The sequence below is a fragment of the Larus michahellis genome, chromosome 8 (assembly GCF_964199755.1).
Source record: "Larus michahellis chromosome 8, bLarMic1.1, whole genome shotgun sequence".
Lineage (NCBI taxonomy): Eukaryota > Metazoa > Chordata > Aves > Charadriiformes > Laridae > Larus > Larus michahellis.
Genome location: NC_133903.1, coordinates 980,710 through 1,007,241, shown reverse-complemented (window position 1 = coordinate 1,007,241; position 26,532 = coordinate 980,710).

Below are 26,532 nucleotides of genomic sequence, written 5' to 3'. Positions count from 1 at the left end.
TGTCTGCAAGAATGACCGCAGTTGACCAGCACACCAAGGACCAAGACTGAAGTCCCGGCACCTAAGCCTGGGTTTCTTGAACCCCTGTAATAAAGTTTCTTTAAGCTCCTCCTGAGACAAAGAATTACAAAGGGGAGTTGAACCTCCTCAGCTTAAAAAAATGCCATACGTGCACACACATTCTCAAATATTGGGTTTGTAATGTTCAGAAAAGCCGTTTTCCCATAAAAGTTTACTTTGTGCGAGTCCCAGGGCAGAGATATGCAGAGTTAAGTACACTCCTAATACATTCCTCAAATACAAAGCACTCTCATTTTTCTCTTACGTTCAACCACCACCAGCACAACAGATCCTGGACTACAACCGGGGTACCTAGCAACTAGCAACATACAAAGAATAACGAGAAATATTCAGCAAAGCTCTGACCTTAGCAAGAACTTAAACACGCTTAAGGAAAAACACTGCTGAACCCAAGCCAGGCTCAGAACCAATCTCCTTCTGACCTGCTGTCAGAAAGTATTTTTTTGGAAGCCCTTCTGATGTCACAGGAGTTTGTGTGCTGGAACTTGCAGCATTAGTCATTTTTCTACATTGTCTGAGCAGAGCTTACAGCAAGCTGTCTCGGTGATCTTCATCTGAGCGTCCAAGTCTCCTTCCCCGTCGCTGCAGACTCTCCCTTGGGGAGGGTGGGGGCGCGGGGCCCGGCGCCCGCGCGGGGTCGGCAGAGCCAGCCAACGGCTGATGCCACCATATGGGCCGGGAGCGACCCGCTGGGAATGAGCAATCCCGGAAACCGGGCGCACAATTACACCTCCTGCTGCATGTCAGCCTCTGCCGAAAATCTATAATTAAACTGATACAACGATAATGAACAGGAGATTTAAAAAGCAGATTCAGGAACTGCAGGGACATAGAGACGTTCTTGATTCTATGAGTTTTCCCACTGGGCGTTACAAAGCAGCTTCCACCGGCCGTGTCTCGGCTGACAGAGCTGAGGCGGGTCCCAGGTGTGCTGGGGGGCTGGTGCTGGCCACAGCCCGGCCTTGTGGTGTGGGACGGGGCCCGCTGCGCCCTGCGCTCTGCCTGGCCCCCCCAGGGCCGCGCTCCCGGGGGGGCTCAGCCCCACCACAGGTGGAATAAACCCGGAGTTTGTGCGGAACTTTCGGTAGGATCAGGCTTTTACCGTTTTCTGTACCCTCACAGCGGGGCTGCTTGCACAGTCAAAACCTGAGCATTACAAGGGCTCATGAAAACCGTCAATGAAACAGAAAAATAGACAATTTTGTTTTAGTTAGACTCAGTATTTGTGCAACTGATAATAAAACATTCTTTTTGCATCTGGGCAGGTTTTACATTGTCACAGGAGTGCAGTGGCCTCGCTTTCTAAAAGGAAGCATGATTTCAAAGCAGGAAACAAAAATGTTTCATGTAAAAACACATCAAAATTACTCAGTTCTCAGGCGGCAGGTACAACGCTGACTTTGTTTCAAGTTTTCAGTGAAACCAAAACTTCGTTTTTCTATCAAACAAATTATTAGCAAAAATAATGATTGCCCAGATAACTAAACTCCAGCGAGAGTCTCTAAAACCGCAAGCACAGGAAGCGCCAGCCTGGTTGTGCCGCCGCAGGCTGGAACAGGCTCCTCACTCTGCAGAGAAGTGCAGGTGGGAACCTAAAATCCACTTCAGCCAGGGGCTCACACACGTACGCCCAGCGCTAATCCAAGTGCAGATTAATTATTCACAAGCACTTCTGTGCCCATATAACGTTAATACTGCGAGATATCACTGATTCTGTGTTAAAGATATTACATCAGACAGCAAGAAACAGTATTTGTAGACTTCAAGGCAGCTTGTATGCAATACTATTCTGTCAAAAGATCTTTTTCCTTGTCAATCATACAGCTTCAGGATAAGGGATAAGAAAGTTTTTTACTTATTCATTAATTAGTGCTTAGCTTTATTTGAAAAATGCATCCTTCACAATGTGTCATGTTAATATGCCATAGCGTTTTGAACATTATTGTTTTTATGCTTATTAGGCATATACTGCTAGAAGAAAGCATTTTAAATTAGATTAAATCTTATACATGTTTAATGCGGTGTTCTCACAATTTAAAATGCTACTCTATTAAAATAGCAGAGAGAGAAATTGACTCACAGAATAAGAACGTGAAAAGAATAGATCATGAGTGAAATGAATAATAGATTAACTGAATAATCATATTACTACCTATATGAAGAGTACAAATCACAGCAATTTAATGCTGTCGCAGCAGAAAAAGGGAGCGCAGGCTCTCCAGTACATAACTATGTTCATTATCCAATATGAAAAGTAAGAGGGAAGTGTGATTAGTGTTAATGAGAGGCCACTTCATTGCAGCTGATGCCGACTATCAATCCCAAAGCATATTGGACAAGACGCTCTTCTGGAGAGACTCTCCCCAGGCTGTGGAAAGTCATTCCACCGTCGCCCATCCTTCCACAGCCCCGACTCTGCCCCTCAGCAAGACTGCGAGAACAATCTCCCGCACCTTACTGCATCGCTAGGGGACGCCGACTTTCAGTGCCATCATCCGGACAGAGCGTCCACCAGAGCCTGGCAGCCCCGAGCCGGTCACGGGAGACATACTCTGTATAACTTTCAGTAATGACAAGTCATTAAGAAGCCAAACCAAAGGCTACCAACAGCAGTGGAAAGATTCCCAATGATTCAAAAGGGATTGGATTCAAACTGTAAGTCTCCGTATACATCTTCACAATACAATTTTAAATCACCACGTTTATATATCTTATCTCTCTATATATTTGATTCATTCACTTACATAATTGCTGTGAGTGCATATCTGAATCCACGCCTCCAGCACTGGGTTTGAGAGTACGGTGATAATTACATGAGAGGAGCCAACATTCAAATCACGATAAAGCCGGGCTATTATCCAAAACCGATACCCCAGGGAGTTCATTTTCCTTACTGTGCAGGATACACAACTTCAGGACAGTCGTCGGAGTGCGAGTCCCTAGCAAACTTCAATGGCCCTTAGCCAACGGAGTATTAGTGCAGGATGCTGAAGGTGCTGTATAGGAAAACTGGAATTACAGGATCTGGAACCAGGACTCCTCCGCATGGAAGAAATTTCCCTCTAACAGCACAGCTCTGTGGACCAGCTGCAACCTGTTCATGATGCTCGCTGTCCATCCGTTTGTCCGTCCATCCATCCGTCCCCTGATGTCCCCTGCTCTGCCACCTCATTCCTTCCTCCTCAAAGGGTAGAGAACACTCCAGGTCACTTGGAAAATGGGATTCAAATACTAATTACTACAAAAAATATGAAGAGCTAAACAACCTGTGCAGAGAGACCTGCTGGCTCTTATGCCATTCACCACTCTGGCATTACCAGCTATTCAAATACGAAGCTTACAGAAGAGAGGAGTGATTAAAACGGCAACTGGCATATACAAAACAGGAGCTGCCACCCAACAGGCTGTCTGTTAATGAGAAAGTAACATTTGTTAGAAGTTTCTAAACTTGACCTTGTCGGCATCAGATTGAAGGAAGAGGATACAAAACAGGAACAGCTGCTGGCATTAGGAGCGGATTGTCGGCTGAATTCAGCATCAGAAGGGCTCGCAGTCAGTCTGCTCCGTGCTCACTGAGGGCTCTTGGTAGAACGTGTTTCGCTATCTAGGGACACGCGGGTTGAGAGAGGGAAGAAAGCAGGGAGCGATATTGCACAAATGCCAAGGAGAAGACAGTATCAGCACAGAGAGTAGGGCCAGATTCTGCCTTTCCAGCTACAGCTGGACGGTAGGAAAGGGAGAGAAGAGAACCTTAGTGGCAGCAGACGTTAATTAGGTCAAAATTTAAGGTCAAAAGCCTTGATGAAGGCAAGGTAGACAATGTCCACTGCTCTCCCCTCATCCACCCAGTCAGTCATGCCATCATAGAAGGCTATCAGATTGGTCAAGCATGATTTCCCCTTGGTGAATCCATGTTGACCACTCCTGATAACCTTCTTCTCCTCTACATGCTTAGAGATGACATCCGGGATGAGCTGCTCCATCACCTTTCCAGGGGGGAGGTGAGGCTGACTGGCCTGTAGTTTCCCAGGTCCTCCTTCCTGCCCTTTTTAAAGACTGGCGTGACACTGGCTTTCCTCCAGTCCTCAGGCACCTCTCCTGTTCTCCGTGACCTTTCCAAGGTGATGGAGAGCAGCTTTGCAATGACATCTGCCAGCTCCCTCAGCACTCATGGGTGCACCCCATCAGGGACCATGGATTTGTGGTGTTGTTTGCCTAAATGATCTCTAACCCAATCCTCAAGCAGATGGTCAAGAGAGATACTTCTCGGGGGCAGCTGCAGGAATTAGGATCATAGTGTTCTATCTGACCACGCTCAGCCACTGAAGCATCCTTTACGGAGCATGGCCAGGTGCAGTATGGAGGAAGTAAAGTTGTCTCTGACTTGAAGCGTCAGTCATCTTGAGTCCAGGATCACTCACCCGGTCCCTGTACGGGGCCCGGCATCTGTTGCACAAAAAAAAATGTTTCTATTAATTAAGTGTCAGTGATTCAGAGCCATGACAAGGCAAAGTGACTCAGTAAGGGACTGATTAGGAATGCAAACTCAAACTGCCACGTTCTTGCAAAACAGGGAATTTTTAGCTTTACAGCTTGCTGCGTAGCTCGCTGGACACCCATGCAATAAGAACAAGATCATTCTGGCAGCTCGAGCTGCCAAATACTACCCAAAATTCCTGCCACAGCAGGAGCAAATTACTTGACAGCAATTGGTGCAGCAGTGGCTTTGGATGCAGATCTAGGAGCATACGCTGGCTTTATGCCGGCTCTCAGCATCTCACAGCTACAGGTCTCATATCTCAGCACCCCAAACAAGATGTTTTATCCCTGCAATAGTCTCTCCCATGTATAAAATTCCCATTGCAGAAGTGCATGCCTACTGTCAGGAGACCTTGTTTAGCATAGTCTCCTAAAAACCAAATCCTATTTTCCAACAGTGTAGCTATAAGAATCTAAGGATGCAAGCAAGGCTTGTAGAAGGAGGAATATCCTTTGTTATGCCAATTAACGTACGTAGAAAAAACCCCACGGATCCAGCCTGAAGAACATGGGTACTTCCTCAGGGCTGAAATGGAATCAAACTGAGAACAAATCGCTTAGAGTTCAACTTCATTGTGTTAATTGAGAAAAGGACTGAACAGAAAACAGTCTCTGCAAAGACTCTGGACCATAAAGATATAGGACATGATTTGCCGATCCAGATATTGCAGTTAAATATCATACTATGCAAAACATAATAAAAATGATACTGAAAAACAAGGACAGAACAGAAAGGAGAAGGGAAAATGTGACATACATGATTTTATACCTGAGGCTTCAAAAGGACCATTGCCCAAAAACTCAAGAACATAAAATGCCCAAAAACTGACTGAAAAGAAAAAGTAGACAGGTGGGAGTTCTTGAGGAAAAATCCAAGAGATGGCCAAGAGCCACAATACCACAATTTAAAAAAAGAACAAGTTTGGCTAAAAGCACATTCTCATTCGTTGTAAAGTGAAGAAGGCAATTAGGAACAAAAAGCCAATATAAAATGACTGAAAAGGAGGAAATCAGTAGGAATTACTGTAAACAAAATTAGAAAAGATGAACTATATATTAGGAAAGCTAAAAAGGACAGAGAAAGAGCCATCGCAGGCCTGGCTGAGGACAAAGAGTTTAAACGGAGCAGAAGAACCTCAGCAGCACAGCAGCTATGCAGCTGGCAAAGGGTTCAATAATAATGCAGAAGAGGTAAAATTGTTAAATACATATTTCTGTTCCATATATGAAAAGGGCAGTAGGAAAAATAAATGTCTTCCAATCATTGGGTAACTAAAAAGGATGTTAAAGATCTAGGAATAAACATTTTAAGGCAGTTAAGGAGAGCCTGCACAGAAGAGCTGGAGCAGAGTTAGATGAGATCTTTTTAATTTTTAATAAACCTTGATATCTCAGGGAAATCCATTCATTTTCAACCGGTTCGTTTAAAGCTAAATTTGTGGATATATATCTAGGAACAAGAAGCGTAGCTAGGCACAGCTACAGAATAAGGGATGATAACCTAGAAAATGATCCTTAGATGTACAAACGAGTAAATGACAAAGAGGGTGTAAATTTATTTCCATTTGAAGCACTTGTGAGATTGATGATGAAATATTCTATAATTCCCTGGTACCCCAATTTTGAAAAATAGCCAGGAAAACCAGGAAAGTTGCAAAACCACAGAATTTCTTAGAGGATCAGGGAACATGCCTGATTTTGTAAGACAAAGAGCTCAAAGCAGAGACCAAGAGCCACCTGGTTGACAATGTATGGAGACCTCGGCGAAGGAGAGGGAAAGGCAGAAGGGGAACACATTAATAAAAGGCTCCTTACTCTAGATGAGACTGGGAAATTCAAAACAGTGCCCTGCAACACGTGGAATATAGAGGCTGAGTAAACGCTAGAGCAAAGGCTGGGGAAGAGCAGGTTGTCCCAGGGTGGCCCCGTCTCCCCCACTCCGCGACGGGGAGCACGGAGGGCACAGCGGAGAGCAGCACAGCCTGTGCCGGGGGGGACCAGCCCTGTGGGGCCAACGTGAAATGGGCCGCAGGGTTACTGCCATCGAGGCTGCCCGAGCACGGCAAACCCCGTGGGCAGCCCTTTGCCGACCCAGCAGGGCTTCCTTTGAACAGTTCAGAAGGTTTTGCCAAGGGCAGCACCACAGCACGACAAAGTCCACCAATACCGTTGTGCCTGGGATCAGCAACCTGCCTCAAAACAAACCAGAGCCTGGCCACCCCCTGAGCCCGAGATTGCCTTTTGGTGCTGTGCTTGCAGCACAGGGAGTCCCGGCCCATTACAGTGGCGCTGCTGTGGCAAATGCCCTCACCAAAACCTAAGGGGAGGAGAATCACAGATGTTCTTTAGAAGATGATGAGCTATGAGTCCTTTTGTGCATCTCTGTCAAACTCAACCAAAGAAAGAAGCTGGAGGCAGATGATTTGAATACAGGAAAACAAATCAAAATGGATCCAAACTACAGAAATAACGAATTCACAATCTATCTCCTGAACACTAACTTAGCGGAGCTGGACAGAAACAACCCTTCCCCGCGTGCGAGAGCGGCGTTGTGCTGCTCATTTACTCATTGCCGGGGCCGCAGCCTCCGCATGGGTCTCTGCCTCCCACCAGCACTGGCCGTGACATTGCTCTTCCTCACAGCTGTGTCACCTTGAAGGCACCACAGGAAGCCTAGTGCTGCCTTCTGTGAGACACAGGCGATAAAAAGCCATGCCAGTTCACGAGCTTAACAATGTGTGGAATAGGTTACGGGAGGCAAAGGACCCCAATCATTTGTCCTTGCAAATGGGAAAACCACCAGGCTTGACCGAGCTCCGCAGGTGCGCACCTCAGCCCTTGGTTCAGCGAGGAGGACGCGCAGCCCCGTGGCGCAACCATGGAGCCCAGGCAGCACCACCGAGAGCTGGGCTGCCTGTGAGGGAACAACACAGAGCAAGGAGAAAGCACGTCCTTTGTGCATTGAAAATTGTATTTCACGTTTCATTATTTATAGCAAAACTTCACGTCCTGACAAATCTGCAGGGCATTGCTTCGTGCAATTTTTTGCATGAGTTGGCAGGGCTCTGCCGTATTAACATCGATACAATTACCCTTACACGGACATCTCCCCAACAAACTCGGTCCAAGGGTGCAAGACACATCAGCTTTCAAATGTTCTACCTTGTAAAATTAAAGTTATTAGAAAATGTAATCACCCTCTATCTAGTCTGTGTCTACTGGATGTATTTACACTCCCAAGAGGGGTTAAAACAACATTTTTAGCAGCTGCCTCCAAACGCAAATCAAATCTTTGTGAGATGCTACGCTGCTTTGCATATTATTAAGCACGATCCTTCCCCTCCACTGCAGGTTTGCTTCACAGTCTCGTCCCTGCGTGGCGGCTGCCACCGGCTGCATGTGTGACGCCGGCCCTGCGGCCGCAGCGACGAGTTAATGACGTTAATGAGTCCCAGGGAGACAGCGGGGAGGCCAGAGCTGCCTCTTCGGCTCTGGCAGGAAGGGAAAGCATCAAAACGCTCCCGGCGTCTTCTGGGTCTAAAATGTAGTCAGTTGGCGGGTGTTTACACGATGTTAACATTGAACTGGGCGCTTCCTGGCCCCAACACATTACATTTTTATTTAATCAGCGTTGCAGCATACGGCCTCTGACACAGCAACGCCGCGGGCCAGGTTTTAGGCGCTTGCTCAGCAGGGCACCAGGCACTTCGGCTGCCTCCTGCCCCTCTCGCCCTTTGCATGGCGATCCTGCAGGATTTACCCCTCAGACGCAGACGGGTCTAATTAACGCCCGGCACAACCCTCGGGCGGTGGGGAGAGCATCCCCCGGGGAGAGGAGCGGGACGAGGGCGTGCGACAGCTCTTCCTCACCGTGCTCTCCCAGGCCGTGGAGCATCGCTGTTACCACAGTCGGTTTTGCTGCTGTAATAACAGGGAGGTCCCAGCTGCAGCGCAGGTACCACAGAGGGTCAGGCAGCGACCGCAGACCGGCCCCCCGCGCCCAAACCTGGCCCAGACCCCGGGCTACCAGCCAACATGGCCCCTCGAGCCGGCACCTTCCACGGCAGGGGCAGCCCTGGGCCATAGCTGAAACGTCTGTCAGCAGTGTTTACCTGCCTCACAAAGCTGTTGTAAAGCTTAATTAACATTTGTACTGCAAAAGGCTTGAGGCCCGTGAGGTGCCAGGCGGCGCGGTGTTCCCGTGGCAGAGGGCACGGCGGAGCTCTGGCGAGCTGCAGCGCGGCAGATGCAGCATTGACAGGGGCCATTTTGTGGCAAGTAGGAACGATGAGACACGTAGTTTATACGCACGATTTACAGGACCATAAACTCAATTTTTCTTTGCCGCTCGCAGGCTGGAGCCCTGTCCTTCATACATCTGCAAGGACTTTTATGATATGGCTTCCTAAAGAGCGGCGTTGGGTCCCGGCAGCCCCTGGCACGACGCCCTGAGCTCTGGCTGGAGCCTCCTGCTGCCCCTGACTCCCAGAACCGCAACAGCAACAACAGTTAAAAGCTGCGTAACGGAGACTGGACAGGCACCAAACTGACTCAGAGTCGGAACAGTGTCTGGTTCGCCCCCTGCAACACAGCAAAGGATGGCACCAGCTGTTGAAAGGACCTCTAGATGCCATTGAAGTGGCCAGCACAAACCTCCACAGAAATAATCTCCCAGAGCACAGAAAGGGAGACTTCACACGGATTTCTCTGTTTTCCCATCAAACTAGTAAAGGGGAGCGCTTTCGGCAGGAGTCCCTTCTACGCCGTCACGTAACATTTTACCTGATAAAAGCAAGTATTAGCAAAGGCCTGAACCTGGAATCTCTACAAAGCCTGACATGTTTACAGTTCAAACAAGAAGCCAGCTTAAAAACACTGAGATGGATTCTGGTGAATCATCCATCTGTACACAGCACTGACGTGTAAAGTTGAACTTTTTTTCATGTTGGAGCTTTTTATCATCTTTTTTTTTTCCTATCAGTCTTTTGAGGGGAAAAATGAGGAGCTGAGAGAGAGAAATGTGATTCATTTTTGCTGGAGTGAAGCAATAAAGTGAAGTGTGGACATCCCTGTGTTCCATTTCAATAACATCTAACCTGCTGCTCCTGCTGATGTGCTCTTACCCGACACATGCTAAGCTCTTTATTTTTAATCACAAGCTCCTATCTATTGCATTTATAAGGCTGTGGAAATTGTATTTTTTCTCTTCTTTTTTTTTTTCTTTTGATCATTTGCTATGATAAAGTGAAAAGCATCCAGTGAGTCACTGATAGATCATCGTCTCTTCCATATGCAATAGGAAGCTGCCGCTGGGAGATGTGCCCCTGAGGAACGGCAGTCTGTCAGTTCTGCTTTGGAGAGACTATTGCACGGGTCTCTCTTTCCCACCAACTTCTCATTTGCAGTACGTAAAAAGGAAGCGTTATAACAACGCAATCACTAGGTAAGTCAGCGATAATGTTGTTTCAGTGCTGCAGGTTACGTGCAGGTGATAACTAACTGCGTTCCGCCACTGCACCGCGCTCCGTCCTGCCTCGCCCGCACCCGAGCCTGGGCTCCGGCTGCCGAACTGAAGTCAGATGGGTGGCAGGCTCTGGCCGCGGGCTCGCTGCGGGCAGCCCTCTTCGGCCAGGGTCCCTGGGGAATGGCAAGTCTCTCCTAGCGCAGCCCGGCTCCTACAGACCACTGTCAGTGTGCTTCGCCATGTCTCATCCCATAGAGCTGACAGGGACAAGACGCAGGCTCAGGGGGTCTTTTACAGCGCTGCCTTTGCTCCCCCCACACACATCACAGCTGGAAACTGGCCCTAGCAAACCCACACCACTCCACCACCAGCAACCGGCTGTACAGCTTTGTTAGTCTTGCTGGAAACCACAGATGCACCGAGTCCAATCTCAGCAGCACCGCCGAAACCGGGGGAAGCCCGGAACGGTGAGAACCCACTGCTGGAAACTGGTTTTACCCTTTCTCTTTGCCTTCCTCTCTAGCGTTTCAGGCAGAATCGTCACTTCTGTTTCCAGAGCTGTTTATCAAAGGGTCTGAACTATTTCTGTGGATAACAGCGATGTTCCAAGGTGCTATATTGCTCCTCTGTAAAATCCCTTTCTCAGCGTTGCTCAAACTCATCCAGTCTGGCATTACACACTTTGTCAAAAGCACTGTGCGAAAGTATTAATCCTTGAGCTGATTCACTTTGAGCAAGTGCCTGGAGGAAAGGCCGTGATTATGGGCAGGAAAGCCGAGTTTCATGTTTGGAAAGCAGCTGTTTTTCAAGCCGTGGGGCATGAAACATTCTCTATTTGTGGTTTCTAGGGCACTGCACTTTTGTTTCAATTCCTCATATGACTTTACATACTTCTCTTATCTATTTCGTTTTTAAGCTCTCTATAGAGACAAATATTTATAGTATGAAAAAAATCTCAGTATTGTGAAAATTTCCAATTACATCTTGTTGTACGAGTATTGAACACCAACGATCACATGATCTGATATCTGGTAATAAATATTAACTTTGGAAAGTTAATTACCACGGCTTTTTATCAGTGTCTACTTTGTTCCTGTTGCATCACTTTACAAGCCTGAGAACTCAGTAGTTCACATCCTCCTTTGGCAAAACCAGTGGACCCTCAAAGTCAATGGAATCGATCTAGCCGCCTTAAATTTATTCTCCCACAGCCTGTATCTTAGTGGGAAAAATATCTTCACTTCTTGAGCTCTGGTACACAGACTTCACCACAGCACAGGCGCTACAGACATACCTCAGACTCCCTCTTGCGTTATGTATGCCACGGTAACGCAGACTTCTTGGCAGGCTCCCACCTGGCAGGGGGTCCGTATTCCAGCCTTCTCCGTTGCCGAGCACACGCCTGGGTACTCTTGGAAATGCACCGAGAATTTAAAGAAATGGTTGCTGACCAACTGCATTCGTTTTAACCTTGAACTCTGAACTTACTCTAGTGCTACCCAAAGATTTGTCTTCCCGGATGAAAAGAGATTCGGTCATTTCTATGCAAACACAAACACCCACATCCATAACCATCGCCATAACAAGGCGATGAAGCTCCTCCAGTGCCTCCCACCACAAATACTCCCCAGTTTTTGCACCGTGTTGAGTTTCCTTCGTTGGGAGGCGTTTAGTAGCAGTCACGGGAGACTATTAGGGGTTTAGAGTTAGACTTGCAGGAAGAGAAAGTCTCTTTCACATTCCTGACAGTTTACGTGCTATTGCAGTTTCTCCTATTTTATTTTTTTTTCATCCTAGCTAATCAATTTCTTACATAACTGATATTTATGCATTTTTCAACCAGCTCTAGTTCTGTGTATCCTGTTATCAATTCTACACAATCCTGGAGAGATTTCCTCCCCACTGCCACCACCACCTGTCCCCTCCAATTAGTGTCAATTGCAGTGAAAATCTTTGTGATATTGAAACTATATTAAGACACATGTACATCTGTTTAGAAAGGCGGATTTTCTTTCCGCAGGAAAAGCTGCCATTTCAAAATCTGTTTTTATTTTGAATCGGAACATAAAGTCAAATTTTTTATTTACCTGCAGAACAAGAATTCTTATAAAATAATTTGTTACCAACTAGAAATATTCCGAAAGTGTCAAAACTTTATAAAATAACATTACTATTATTAAAGGTTCAAATTATATATTATATTATTTAAAATATAACGGGATAAAATGCATGAAATCAAGAAAACAAAGAACTGATTGATATTTATTCTGGTTTTTCCTTATCAGAATTCTTGGTCAAATATCAACGTGTTCTAATTAATATCCAATCTCCATCCCCACCCCTCAAGCGGTATTTTTTAGAGGAAAAACTTTTCCAACATTTCCAACTAGCTCTAGTTAGGGTATCCTGTTATCAGGACCTCGCGTTCTCCACTCTCCCCGTTACAACCTGTGAAAAAGAAAAGCTATATTCCTTATCTTTCAGAAAAATTACTAGAACTAAAGGTTAACATAAAAAATGAAGGAATTAATTAGATTCTAGTTACGGCCAGTGTGAGTTTGACCCCGGCTCTTTGGACAACCATGAACTAATAATTATCGGAGTATCTCCGGGGGTTTTTTTCTTTTGTGAAGGATAGCTGAACCAGAGTCAATTCCTTATGAATCTGCTCGATGAGATTTTTCTCATCAGTGGGCAGTTTCTTCGACACGAAAAGGTTCAGTAACCACTGGGATAAGAATACTTGTTTTTAATATTAGGTTTGATTCCACTGATCAGGGATGAATTCAGCTCTTCAAGGTCTGAACTGGCAAGTTACTTGATGGTGATGTAAGGAATAGGTATTTACAAGGTATTTACAATAGGTATTTACAAAATATCACAGGATTTTCAATGATAAGAAATGCTTTATGTTTCGCACTTCACACTGCACATCACCCGTTTTCCATATCACAAATAACTCATGTAAGAAAGAGAGAGGCCATTAATATTTGATCCTCTGCATCTCGCTTTCTGCTTTTCTACAGATCCTTTAGCACCCAAAAATTCAGGTGAATGAATTCCTGTCTGTTGAGATTTATTCCTTCACTACGAAATTAAAGTAATGTAATTAGAGAAAGTGAGAAAGCTTTTAAAAAATGGTTAATTGAAAAGCTAGTTACCACCACAATGAATTGCCTAATTAAAATATTATCATGCACAGAACTAAGGAAATCAGTTCATGCCAGCCTACAAAGATACTTTCATCTTTGATAGCTATTCCTGCTGTGAAGAAGAGACTGCCACTATTACCAGCGTGACATGAGAAGCATAAATCTCTTTTTAAAAGCAGTAAGCCTGGGGAAGTCTGATTCTCGTACACAAATTCCTACTCGGGTATCCCCAGTTAATATTTAGACTGTGTCCATATTCTATCAATAGTTTCCTTCATCTGCATAAAAAACTAATTTAAGTTATTATTTTCAGTAATACATTTCTTAAGGGCCCTGCAATGAACCAGTTACTCAGTAATGGGAAATCTAATCAACAGGCTACTTCGGAAATATTTGCAAACCATGCAAATTAATGTAATGTGAGATCTCTTGGTTGGCTTAGTGGTACCAGGGGACACACACATCCTACCGACGGTATTGAGCTGCGGCTTTTCCTTCTAAGAATCAGAGCAATCACAGGAGTACTTTGCAGCTCAGACACAGAACTGAAACACTTCTTCCTCTCTTTAAAATTTCCAGGCATTGCTCAGATTTTAAAAACTCATGTTTCAGAAAGAAGTGTTTTAAATACTTGCCACTCAATTTAAGCTTCCTACTAAAGCTGAAAAAAATTCTATTTAGGAAAATAGGACACAAATATTACTTTATGGTTAATTTGTTCCTTTTATTTCCTACTCGTAGTTAAGCCAGATGTTACCCATGGACAGAGCAAGAAGTGGTCCCAGAGCTGGTTAACTAGAAGATACATCTATTCATAAGTGCATAGCAGAGCAAGAAATTGCTAGAATTTTCTGCCAGATAATATATATGTCATACAACTGGCTGTTCTCAAGCCCCCTGTTCTTCCCTCCCAAACCCGAGCAATGCTGACAGCTGGTACCATGACTGATGTACTCAGCAAACTTCTTTTCCACCACCAAAACCACTTAGAACTGGAAAAAGAAAAGTATTATCTATATTACCCACAAGGAAAGTTAAGCTGTAAAAAAAGGAGGAAAACAAACAAACAAACCACAAAAAACCCCACTGAAAACATGGAAGGTGTTCAGGTGCAGCCAGTTCTTTGATTCTCACTATTGAAGGCATCTCAGGCAAAGAAACCATGCAATAAGTTGCTTGTAATTAAAGACGTTAAATGCTACAGCAGTTCATAGAATCACAGAAGGGTTTGGGTTGGACCTTAAAGCCCACCCAGTGCCACCCCCTGCCCTGGGCAGGGACACCTCCCACCAGCCCAGGTCGCTCAGTCATGGTTTGATTTGCTCCAGCCTGTAATTTTTTTTTACATGCATCTGCCCTATTTTACAATTTTATGCAGCTGCCTGTGATTTTCTCTGTTGCAAATTAATGCTTATTCTTACAGACAACTCTGGCTGGGGAAGAACAGATTCAGCACAGCTTTCTACCATTTGTTTCTGGATCTTTATAGTCGGAGTTAGCAGGTTAGTCAAGCTGCCTAAATCGTTCTGCTGGAATCCCTGCTTCCAGCAGCCGTGCTTCCCAGCCGCAGGGCTCCTGCCCAGGGGCTGGACGTGGTCTGGGGCACGAGCGCTTCCAGCAAACTAGTGTCTCTCCGCTCCCACCCGTGTCCACTTTTTATGGACACGGGTCCATTTACTTTGTTTTGGTTATTAACTGAGTTTTTTTAAGCTTGGACCTATCAGCAAGTTAAACTGCTTGTAAATTACAGAGCATCTCTGCTCTCAACTCTTCTGCCGATTCGCTCAAGATGGTAGAAGACCCAAGAAGAGAAGAACTAAGTGAAAGCAATGCAGAAAGGACACACACAGACCGCAGAACTACAATGAAATTGCAAAACACGTATTTTGCAAAGGATAAATAGAAAGCAATGGAAACACAAAGGGGAAGAGAATACCTTGCTTAAAAGGAGAATACTTCAGCAGCTGAATAGTGCACATAAAATCCTTTCAACTCACTATGGATCTCAGGAAATGAGATCAGACTGAAAAGAAAAAAAGCTTTACGTTGCAACGCAGCCGAGACTTGCATCCGCAGAGGAGCTTGTAAACGAACAACAGGAGCCATCAGCTGGTCTTGGCCTTCCAGTGCCCACAGACGCATTTCTGCTTGGAAAGCTTCCCTGCACTGCACCTCCAACGCGGGGCACGTCTTTCACGTACAAGATCACCACTCCTTCAGCACCCAGAGAATCCAATTATCACCTAGCGCGCCAGTGCCCGGCAGCACGGCAGAAGGAAATGACTGACCCCTCCATTCTGAAGTGACAGAAAATACTTATTCTCAGTGCTGATGACTGCAGACCTGCTGCGCAAACCCGTGTGGTGTCCATATTATTCCTGCACTAGCCAAGAAGTCAACATCTCAGCTGTTACATGAATCTCTGCCAAGTACTTCATCCAGTCTCCTATAGTAATTCATGAATATGCAGCAGCCAAATCTCTTCTCCCTTTGACATTATGAGGCGACAGCAAAGGAAAACAAGGTTTTGCTCTTATAACACTCTTCACAGAAAACCAGAACAAAACTAGAGATGTCCTTGGACAGCGTTGAAAATTTCACAAAATTTCATTTCTATTACAATTCGGTTACTACTAAATGGAAAAGAAATGAAAAAAAAAATAATTTCCACTTCTGTTAAAATGGAAATTAGAAATATTCTAGTGTGATGTGTGTAAAGACATGCAGAAAAAGAATGATCTTACGGTGAAAGCACTAGACTGCATCTGCAGAAGGCAGAATTAATTTCCTGCCCTGTAGAATAGCACATATATCATGCTGGGTCTGATCCAGAAACCTTTGAGAATAGAAGATGGCTGCACATCTAGCAGGAAAGAATGTAACTTTGGATTTCACCATTCCTCCTCTTCTTGCCCTGGTGCAAATTCTTTTATTAGGAGGAAATGAAAGCATTAAAATGTTAAAAAAATACAGTACAAATAAAATTATGTTCTTTTTTTCCTGAGTAATTCTAAGTAAATGATGAGATCATTCTCACTTACTAATTGGTTTTTTAAAAAAATATCTAATTACAGTGGACTCTCACTAATTCGCATAACGTTCAGGATAACCATTACAAATTACTTGCTAATTCGAAAAATTCAGCAAAGAAACTCACAGAAAAAAGCATCGGAAAATATACTTGCTTCATTTAGATTGTCAACTGTGGTTTATGGTTTCTTCAATTATTTACAGGGTGATAATGCTTCCTATTATACAGACTAATGTATCACGTTACATATTGCCAGAATAATGAAATCTTAATTTTGTAAGAAATTTCTGCTAGAAAGGAGCTGTTAATAGGGGAAAGCAAAAGAATTGTGTGCCTATCACAGAGTTTATGGGTGGGTATCACGTAGCACACCTTTAAATGGGAACTGGAAAAGCAAATTCAGCCCCCAGCACAGCAGCCGAATCTCCAGGTTTCGTTGTGCTGAAGAGAGGTCCTTGGCCTTCTTGTATGGGCTTATTTTCCCTACGTGAAAAGAAGTAACTAAATGCCAGTAAAAATTATGAGATCCAACAAAGAGGAACTTTAGGTCATAGTTTGAAATTCAAATATATATTTTATTTACATTGAGGATTTTTAGGAAATTTTCTAAGTGGGATGTATTCATAGATTCTCATCACCTAAGACAAAGGATGGAATCTGACTCGAACGTGGAAAATTTAATTATTGGGAAGCAAGAAAAGCACAAGACTCTGGAGAGAGCTGTTAACTTATGAATCTGCTCAGGCTGAGAGGATGGTGGGAATTTTTTACTCTTCTTACACACAAAAAACCCCCAAAATACTTCTTGGAAAGACCCAGTGGAGACTGAAGTTATTCATACTCAAGCTGCTTAGAAACTTCATTCAACCTGAGAACTAATTATACAAGTATCGTTGGGACCATCACGGCAAATTAAATCTCTGAAGGGAAATGGACATATTCCCTTTATAATACCCCCACAAAAACGTCACTCACTGACTAGCCAGAGCAAACCCAAGATAAAGAAACAGATGTTTAGTCTTCAGTTACAGACATTTATATTTAGTTCAGCTGTTCCACAGTTCTCACGCACATTTCATTGGAGACATTTCTTTTACAGCTACCTCCTTGCACCTCCAGTCACTTGTTTACCCAGGAGGAAATAAACCCAGCAGTTTGAAATATCAAAAGAAACATTTAGACTTTTACCCTCTTTTTGTCTGGCAAAAACTATTTCCGAATAATTTTAGTACCCCTGATCTTGCATTTTGCCGGAAAACCAATATTGGTAGCTGACATTTTACCAAAAAGGCTTCTGAATTCCTTTTATATTTCCCTCCTCTCCTAACACCGAGAGGGCAAGGGAGCTGGGAAAGCCAGGCACCTCTCGGCCACCGCAGCGGTACAGGGACGGTACGACGACAGAGAAAATGTGACCCAACTTTGCTGTTCTTACAAGGGTTAGGACGCAAAAATGAAAATTATGCCAAATAGCAGAACTATATTTCCTTCATTTCTCAAGCCTCGATCTGCACTGAGCGATGCCAGCCGGGGAAACGCAGGCAGCAATTGTCTCACTAACCGCGTTTAACCAGTGAGCAACAGCGCGATGGCTCAGTAAGGAAAGACTTAACTAAAAGTTACGGTGTAGTAGAATCGTCATTTGCTTCCCTGGAGTAAGAACAAAGAATTTCAGATCCGTAATATTGGAACAAAAATATTAGTCCAGACAGAAACACAGTGAGAGCTGATTTACTGACAAAAATGGTGCTGTAACAACAGGACTAGCTTGAGTCTCCTGTTACTCCAATGTAGTCCACGATACAGACAGATATTTTGGAGAACGAGTGGTTAGCTTTTAATTCATACCAGTAAAAACTTCCCTTACTTAAATCTGAATGTTAAACCTTTACTCTGAAAATATATACATACAAGTTGCCCCCAGACAACAGCAAGCCCTGTGGATGCGCTCTGGCGCAGGCGTGCCTGGGCACCAGCGCTGGAGGACTGTGCTGAAGCAGAAAGACTCGGCAGCCCGCGGGGGAAGCAGGGAAATACAGATTTGTGGTGGAGCGTCGAGTCAAATGACCGAGTCTGCGCGTGGTCAGGAGCAGATCTGTCGGGTTAAATGCAGTTTCAGCACAGCCAAGAGCAATTCCTAAAGGCTGGCACCGTACCTCCCTCTAGGACCTTCCTCTGTTGCCAAGGGCCCTCCTCGGGCCACAGCACATACAGAGCCTTGGGACACGGAGCAATCCCATCCTGGATATCCCCATGGGGCGGGAATTTTGAGCGGGGGGCGGGGGATGTAGGGGGGGGGTCAAAATGGAGAGGAGTCATCAGGAGCTGATCAGATTAGGATTCAGCTGCGGTGCCTGGACCGTGAACCAAACCCATTCTAAATGATGAGAAAAGGGGCCATTCTCTTTCATCCACAGCATCTGATTTCACAGCTTTGGCAACTGAGTTGGGGAGCACCACGGCACTCTGGCAGTCTGCGTGTTAATGAGGGATGGCGGCACTTCATGTGGAAGACTTGATAGAGAGGGGAAAAAAAAAGTTTCTCTCACTCCAGCTGGCTTTTCATTCTACTGCTCCTTCCTGATAAGGCTCACTCATTTCTACCCATCCCAGGCAGCAGCTGAAACAAAAGCTGGTCCTGCGTAATTGAGGAGGGCGGGCACATAGGGCACATAGCAGCCTGCCGGGTCACCCAGAGACGCTGCACCCCTACAGCACAAGGCAAAGGCACACGCCTGCCCACGGTCTGTGGCTGCTTTCTTCTGGAAAAGTAACCACAGATGAGAAATTGGAAGGTAAAGGTTAGCAGAGGTTGATGAGATATCCATCTACAGAAGAGAGGGCAAAGGGTTCACCTCTAAGTACCTCTCATTTGATTTCTGTCCCAATTTCTTCCAATATTGTCATTTTCTCTTGACGTAAATGCTTCATAAAAGATTAAATGCCCAAATTAAGGGCAGACTGTGCACAGAAGTCTGGAGTACTCACGTAAGGTAACTATACTTTACAGACTACTCCCTACAAGACATTTCTACCTCAAGTCCTGCTCCACCTCTGTCCTCACCACAAGCCATCACCACAATCTTACCACGGAAGCACCTACCTACCAATCTCCCCTTGTGACAGCAACTAATCACCTAGCACTTATTCATCATCACAGACGCCTATGACAGACAAAGAAAACTATTCCTATCTTTAAGAGCTAAAAAAGACAGATCAAGCCTCAGATGCTTAATTACTTACACAAAGACGTTTCTTTGTACACAAGCAGATGGGAAGGAACCTGGTGTCTGGAGGCACGACTCCCGACTCAACTGGACATGGACGCTCACACGGCGACGCCTGAACCGGGCTCTGCAGCCAGGCAAGTGGCAAGCGCACCTACGGGGTTTCCACATGGGGCTGTGAAAGCTTCTTCATCGCCCCTCATCTTTCCTTGTTTTGTTTCTTTGCTATTTGTGGGTTTGGGTTTTGGTTTGGGTTTTTTTCAGTTCCCCATACCTATTCCCCCCAAGTTTTTGTAAAGTTGAGCAAAACCAATACTTCATTGTTGCAAGTTTCCAGCATGTTTCTTACTCTTTTTTTCTCTCATATACATCTTTCAGAAACAGCAGAAGACTGTTGAGAGCGTGACAAATATTACTCTCCAGTCTCTTTGTTCTTTGTGGATTTTTTTTGTCACTTATTTCATTTTGCTGCAAACAGCACCTTTGTACCTTGGACAAGTTCAATAACCATGACTCAATCTACAACCCATACTGAGATGTCTTCTGTTTCATCTTGCCTATTAAAAACAGCGCGTCGCCTCTGATGGGTGGAGAGGGGCCCGATTCCTGCTGCGGCAGCTGGAACCAGGCGGAGGGACACGCAAGGGCCGTGGAGGAGCCGCTGTGTCACGTAGGGCTGCACACGCCACCAGCACTGCCTTTGTCACTCTGTCCACCCCTGGTCTCTGAGAAGCCTCTGTCCCTAATTACGCGTCCCCTTTTAACTTGTCTTTCATCTGCTGGGAAGGATGACTCCTCCTGCCTGGTGCCTTCACAGCCCGCTGTCCCCAGCGCCAGTCATGTCACTCGCCTAAGTGACAGGAGTGATATTTCCCTACGGCACAGGTCCTGCTCTGAGCATTAAACGTCAGCAGTGGGGTGGCACCAGGAGGGGGGGAAGAGCACAGCAGTTTTTATTACCCAAAGCCATCATCCTTTCAATAGCAGTCAAAGGGGTACCTGAGGGCTCTCTTTATCATGGAGGTGATTATTTCTGCTGGATTCAGTCCCAGATCCTTTTTTCCTTTTTTTTTCCTTTTTTTTTTCCCGGGGGACGAAGGGGTCAAATCCTCCAGCCCACTCTGCCGGTGCTGGAGAGAAGCCCTCCCCGCAGACCCGCGCTTGCAAAGGGGGCCGTAGGCAATCATGCCACATACCCAGGTTCTCAGCAAATATCGCTGGCTCTTTCCAAAAGCAATTCTTTGCAGACACTCCTATATTGCATTTAGCATTTTTAACCATATGGATACCAGTAGGTCTTACAGTGCTTCTCCAAAACCTCCCACTTCGTTCCTGTTTCTTGTCTAGAGGGTCCTGCAGCCACGGGGCTGAGACACCGACCAACGTTCACTACTCATCCCCGTGCTTGCGCGCACAGCGCCGTGGTGGAGACCACTGGTGAGCAGCGTCTGAGGTGGCAGAGGTCCCAGGCTGGACCCATGGCCCCAGGCTGGACCCACGTCCCCAGGACCCTCATTTTCCCTCCGCTCCGCAGCGCTGCTGGAGCCAGCCCCAGGGCTGCAGCAGCAATTACACAGCCACACACCTCATCTCTTAGGCCGATGCCAAGGCAGCTAATTTAAAGTGGTTAGTCATCCTTCCTATTTAAATAGCACTATTTAGTCTTCAGTATTTACAAAGACGAACCACGCACTTACAGGAAAAAAATAGGTGTTATTCTGGTTCTTGTGTAATGGTAATAGAGCAAGTCTAAACTTCACATCGGTCCCATCTGCAACTATCACCTTTACATTTAAAAAGCCCACAGAAGATTTAAATATGAAAATACGTGGTGTTAGCGCAGCATAGAGAAGCTGAAAACACACTGCTGAAGCAAGCTGCATCTAAATAAACACCAGCATTTTTTGTACTAATAACCTGGCTAAAAACTTCCCATCTAAAGGACAGACATATAGTAGCAAATAAATAGCGGGTGAGTTCAGGGGTTTGGAGTCCCTGGCTGGGCAGGGAGAGGTGAGTAAAATCTTCAGAACCTGATTCAGAAACAAGTAAATATCATTTCACTTTACTCCCATCAATATTTCTGCTTAGGAGGAAGAGATTTTTGTTATCAGAAAGGAGTATCCGATGAGTTTCAACAGGATTTGTGCACTAACTCCTAAAACCACTGTTGACTTTCAATGGCCACATAAATGGTTCATTTGGCTTTAAAAAACAATTGCTCAGTTTCAAAAAAGAGGAAACCTCTCTCCACAGGCAGCCCAAGACAACAAACAGTACTACCTTTCGTTTCCGTGTGCCCACGGGGTTGCAGAGACTTTCTGCTACGCAGTTACCCAGCGTTTGGTTCTGCAATCGACAACAACCAAATGACCCGGGCGGTGCCAGTGGGGGAGAGGCCCGAAGTGGTGCCAGCGCGCGGCTGGTGGCAGTAGTGAAAATCCGTCAGTTTGTAACTTCCAACACCTTTGCTTGGGCGGGAGGAAGGCGAGGCCATGGCCGCCTGGCCGCTGGGACACAGCACTGTGCCAGTCCCTCCGAAACCACGGGGACACGAGACACTCAACGTCCCTCTGGGCCTCAGTTAAGCTGCCATCACATTTAGGGAATGTTTATATGCTTATAGGTATACGGTGTCAATCATTTCTGTTGCATTAACATTGCAGCTTTGTGGCTTTACAATGTTTATTACAAAAACAAAATAATGATGATAGACTTTCGAAGAAGCTTTTTCAAGCACAGCACTAATGAAAGGATTAAAAAAGGACAAAAATTGGACAACAAAAATAAAAATCAATGTTTTCAAAAATCGCACAATCAGTGAAATCTGACAAAAAAATGGTCTGCTTGCTAGGATATTTTTTTAGGTAAGCCTAAAATATATTCAGATATAACAGGTATCTCTCTTGAATTATAAATATTGTTCAGAAATCCAGGAAAGGGTATGTCCTTCAGTGGCCTAGCAAGTTATTGGCATGGTACCCTAAACATTACAGTAAATATTCTGCAAAAGAGTAATCAAATACTACTTCATCCTCTGATTATTATTCCTTCTAAATGTTAATACAGCAGCCTACGGCCAAAGCTGCAGCTGGAGAACTTCTAGAGCTCTGCAAAGACTTTGAGTCCTTTCAAGAGGCATCAGAAAACATACAATTTACTCATCTAATTTCTAAGAGTGTGTCCAAGAACTGCTGCAGCGTGTAAAGAAGACAGGAAAAAAAAGACAAAGGCATAGCTAACAACACAAAAAGAAACCAGAAAACAGGCTCTATTAGTAGGAAGGGGAAGGTCAAAGGAAGTCACTCTGCTACTCAACAGGAAAGAATGTCTCAATAAACGATGCTGAGCAGACCAAAGCGTTTACTCACTCTTCTGCCTCAGTCCTCACTAAAAAGGTTAATTGTGATCAGATGGATAACAGAACTGATGCTGGCGTAGAGAGATGAGTGTATGAATTATGACAAAAATGAGAAGAGATCCAAGAATACTTGGCTAAGTTGCAGGTTTTTATATCTGTGGATCAAGAAAAAAAAATATCAAAGGATTATTGCGGGAACTGGTTGTACAGTGTTCGGAGCAGAAGTTGAGATAGGTGATAATCTAGTTTGCTAGAAAACGAGCAAGGGAGGATCCAGGGATTTATACATCATTCATGCAGAGAAATACTGAAATAAATACCCTGTAGGAAACCAGAAGCTGACGTGAAGCTGAGCAATAGCCAACACGGATTTGTGAAGAACAGATATCGAAGCAAATGTAATTTCCTTTTCTCTGACATTTGTTAATGTTGTTTTACCTGACAGTTCCATTAAGCAACCCTAGGAAATGCCGTCCAGATAGACTTACTGTTGCCCAGTCAAGAAAACATACTGTGAGCAATATACAATTGCACGGGGAGGACGCGCGGAGCAGCTCTTCAGCAGATGCTGCCACTCAGGGCTGCTGTTCAAACGGGTACCTCGGAGCAAGAAATACTGCCCAACATAGATTCCTTGTCGGCACTGAAGAACTCAGGAACACTTCATTAACTGGTAAATGTGCTTTCAGATTAATTGGCTGTCTTATTTTAGTTGTTCGGCTTCTCTCAAGACCTGCATTTATGTCTTCATTTGTGGGTTTATTAGACGCATGGGGAGGAGTTACGGGGAGATCTCTCAGTACAAAAGGCTCCAGTTCATACAGGGAGATAATGTTCATCACCGATAAAAAATATGGAGCGTTTCAACGTCACGTACATGAATGTTTTCAAACACGCGATGTCATGCGATGTCACCTGTTTTGCTGTAGGTTTCCTAACTGCACTCATCGAGCCGGCAGTGAAAGTCAGGAAGCGGTGGTGGAAGTTTGCCATGCGGTCACCCCTCCAAACCAAATTCATCTGGTATCATCCCGGCACGGTCTCTGGGGTTGTTGAGTACCCTCGATTCCTAACAAATGTAGCATCAGCTTAGGACACTCGGCAGCTCCCAGACCTCAGGGTATGTGACTCATAAGATGTAACGAATGAGTTTTCCAGTTCAGCAGCTGCAGTAATACTTGGTGTTGGTGAGTTACCTGCAAAGTGCATTATCATATTGGAAACCGAGTGTGTAAAAATGAGACAAAGCATGCCATGACTTGATGCGATTGCTTGCATTTTATAAACTATGCTCCCTTGAAGGCCGAAGCTCACAGCCAAGCTGCCGTGTGTGCTTGCCCCTCCGGAGGAGGCAGACCTGCTCCGGCATCTGCAGCGCCTTCTTCCATCAGCATCCCCTCGGGGGGAGGCAGGGTCACAAGTCTCCTCAGTCCCACTCCTGGAGACCTCTGCAGGCTGCCCTCCGGCTTCCTCTGCAAACGTTTGTTAAAAGCCCTTTGGAATATTAAGCTCCGTTTATTTTTCTATTTAGGTATTTAGGATTACCAATGCTTTATAGGCTTTCAAAAAATCTCATCCTCTAGATATACTTTTCAAAGTGGAAACTACTCATCTCTGAGGCTTGGCTGTTTTTGTTGGGGTTTTTTTTTTCTAATCCAACTTCTTAGATGAAAAAGCATTTTCTCCATTAAGAAAATTAACTGAATACAGTTTAAAAGAAATTTGGAATATTTATACTTTATTTTCCCTATAGTATAATATAGCTTACATGCCCATAATTTAGCCACCTTCTAGACCCATTTTAGAAAGTTTTTCTATTCACTATGTAATATTTTACAGCCCCGATACATTTTCTGTGGTTATACTGGTACCTAATATTTTTTTCCCCTCAGAAGTGCCTTTCCATCACCTCACTGTGGTTTCTTTAGGCCAAAGGCACTCGATTCTTTCAGTCTGTATTTGCAAATTCTAACCCTAACCATGTTCCTCCAGATTGATGGGATTGCTCTTCCTGAATTTTTGAAGACCAATTTTATCTGTCCTCAGAGTCTCAGACTCCTTTTCTTTCTCACAGGTTTTCACTTAAAATGCCTCAGAAACATGGAATGAACAGACCTTCCAGGTTTCATTATAAAACCATATAAAATACGAACAGGTTGCCTCCAAAACATTACTAAGAGTAGAGGAACAACTAAAGACTGTAAGGCAAATGAAGCTTTATGGCTGGTAAAAGTGGACTGTAATGGTTACCAAGCAGTTTGAGAGAAAAAGTATTTTCAATACATATGAAAATAAATTCAGATGTGTTTCTGAATAGTGATATCTTTCATTTGTAGTAAGACATGCAGAAACCATTTCTATTTTATTACACAGCAAGGATTTTCGCATAATTAGATTAGCTTTTTTCTGCATTCAAACTTCCTACTAATTGGTAGTGCTGGATATTCCTAAATGAATAGCATCAATTTGCTTTATATTTTCCAGGACATGATCATGTGTTTTATGCTGGGAACATTCCTTTTACAAAATAAATGAAGTCCCAGGCACAGGTTAATGGAATCTTCGCCACTGACTTCAAAGGAACCGGGATTTTACCCACAGATCTAATGCAAAATCCTCAGAGGTTAATGAGAGTCTTTCCATGACATCAGTGTGGTTTGAACAAGGGTAAGAGCTGCTCTAATTCACTACTTTAGACCCCGATGGAAACACTGAAGCATTCCTCTAAGTGTATGCTTCAATGCTTCCTAATTTGGTCCCTATTTATCAGTGATAGGGAAGGGAACCAGATATTTTCTTTCAACCATCTTTCCTTTGCTCTATCGGCTGAATATGAGTAGATTCTGGTCATATTATATTTTTTTTAGGTTGGTTAGAAAAACACCTGGGAACTTTCATTCACGAGTGCTTTAATCTTATAAGAAACTCCTCTCGACTTAGTTATCTGGTTTCTAACACCCTAATTCCTGGAATACATCATTATATATGCTAAAATAATAACTTATCCCTTGATTATTTCTTTTAGAAGGAATTCTTGCAGAACTGTCAAGGCCATGTAAGAATTAGCATTAATTACCCTGAGGCATTTCAGACTAACACTTGTTAAGCAGATCTATTAAAACCAATGATGAGTTTTGAGTAAAATTTATGAGACTTATACATGATCCATTAAGTATAAAAGTTTTGAATTCCTCTTCCTTCCCCTCTCACCCATCCCCCAATGAATATAATGTTTTCAAGATTCAAGTAGGACAGGCACTGCCTAGGAGACAGCATCATGCTTAATGACTCGCATGCAAAAAGATAGAACTGAACTCCAAAATATTTTCATATGAAAACGACATTTGGGATCTCATTACAGCCATGCAAGAGAAACTGCCATCCTGGTATCCGTAGGACAGTAGCAAGGAGAAGTCCAAATCACGACTAGGAAATCTGCATTACCAAGTATTTACACACATAAGTCTGTATCCTTATCGTTTATGTTCTATGTAGACAAGATAAAGGACATTTAGCTGTTTTCTGCAAAGGGGAATCACAGCACACAGAGATCGGGGGACCCTCTGCAGTTTGCACAGGAAGACTCCGGCTGAGTGAGAGTGCAAATCTTCAAACCCAGTCCTAAATCCTCTTAATCATAAGAGTACCCATCTTCAACCGTTCTGGTCCCAAAAGCT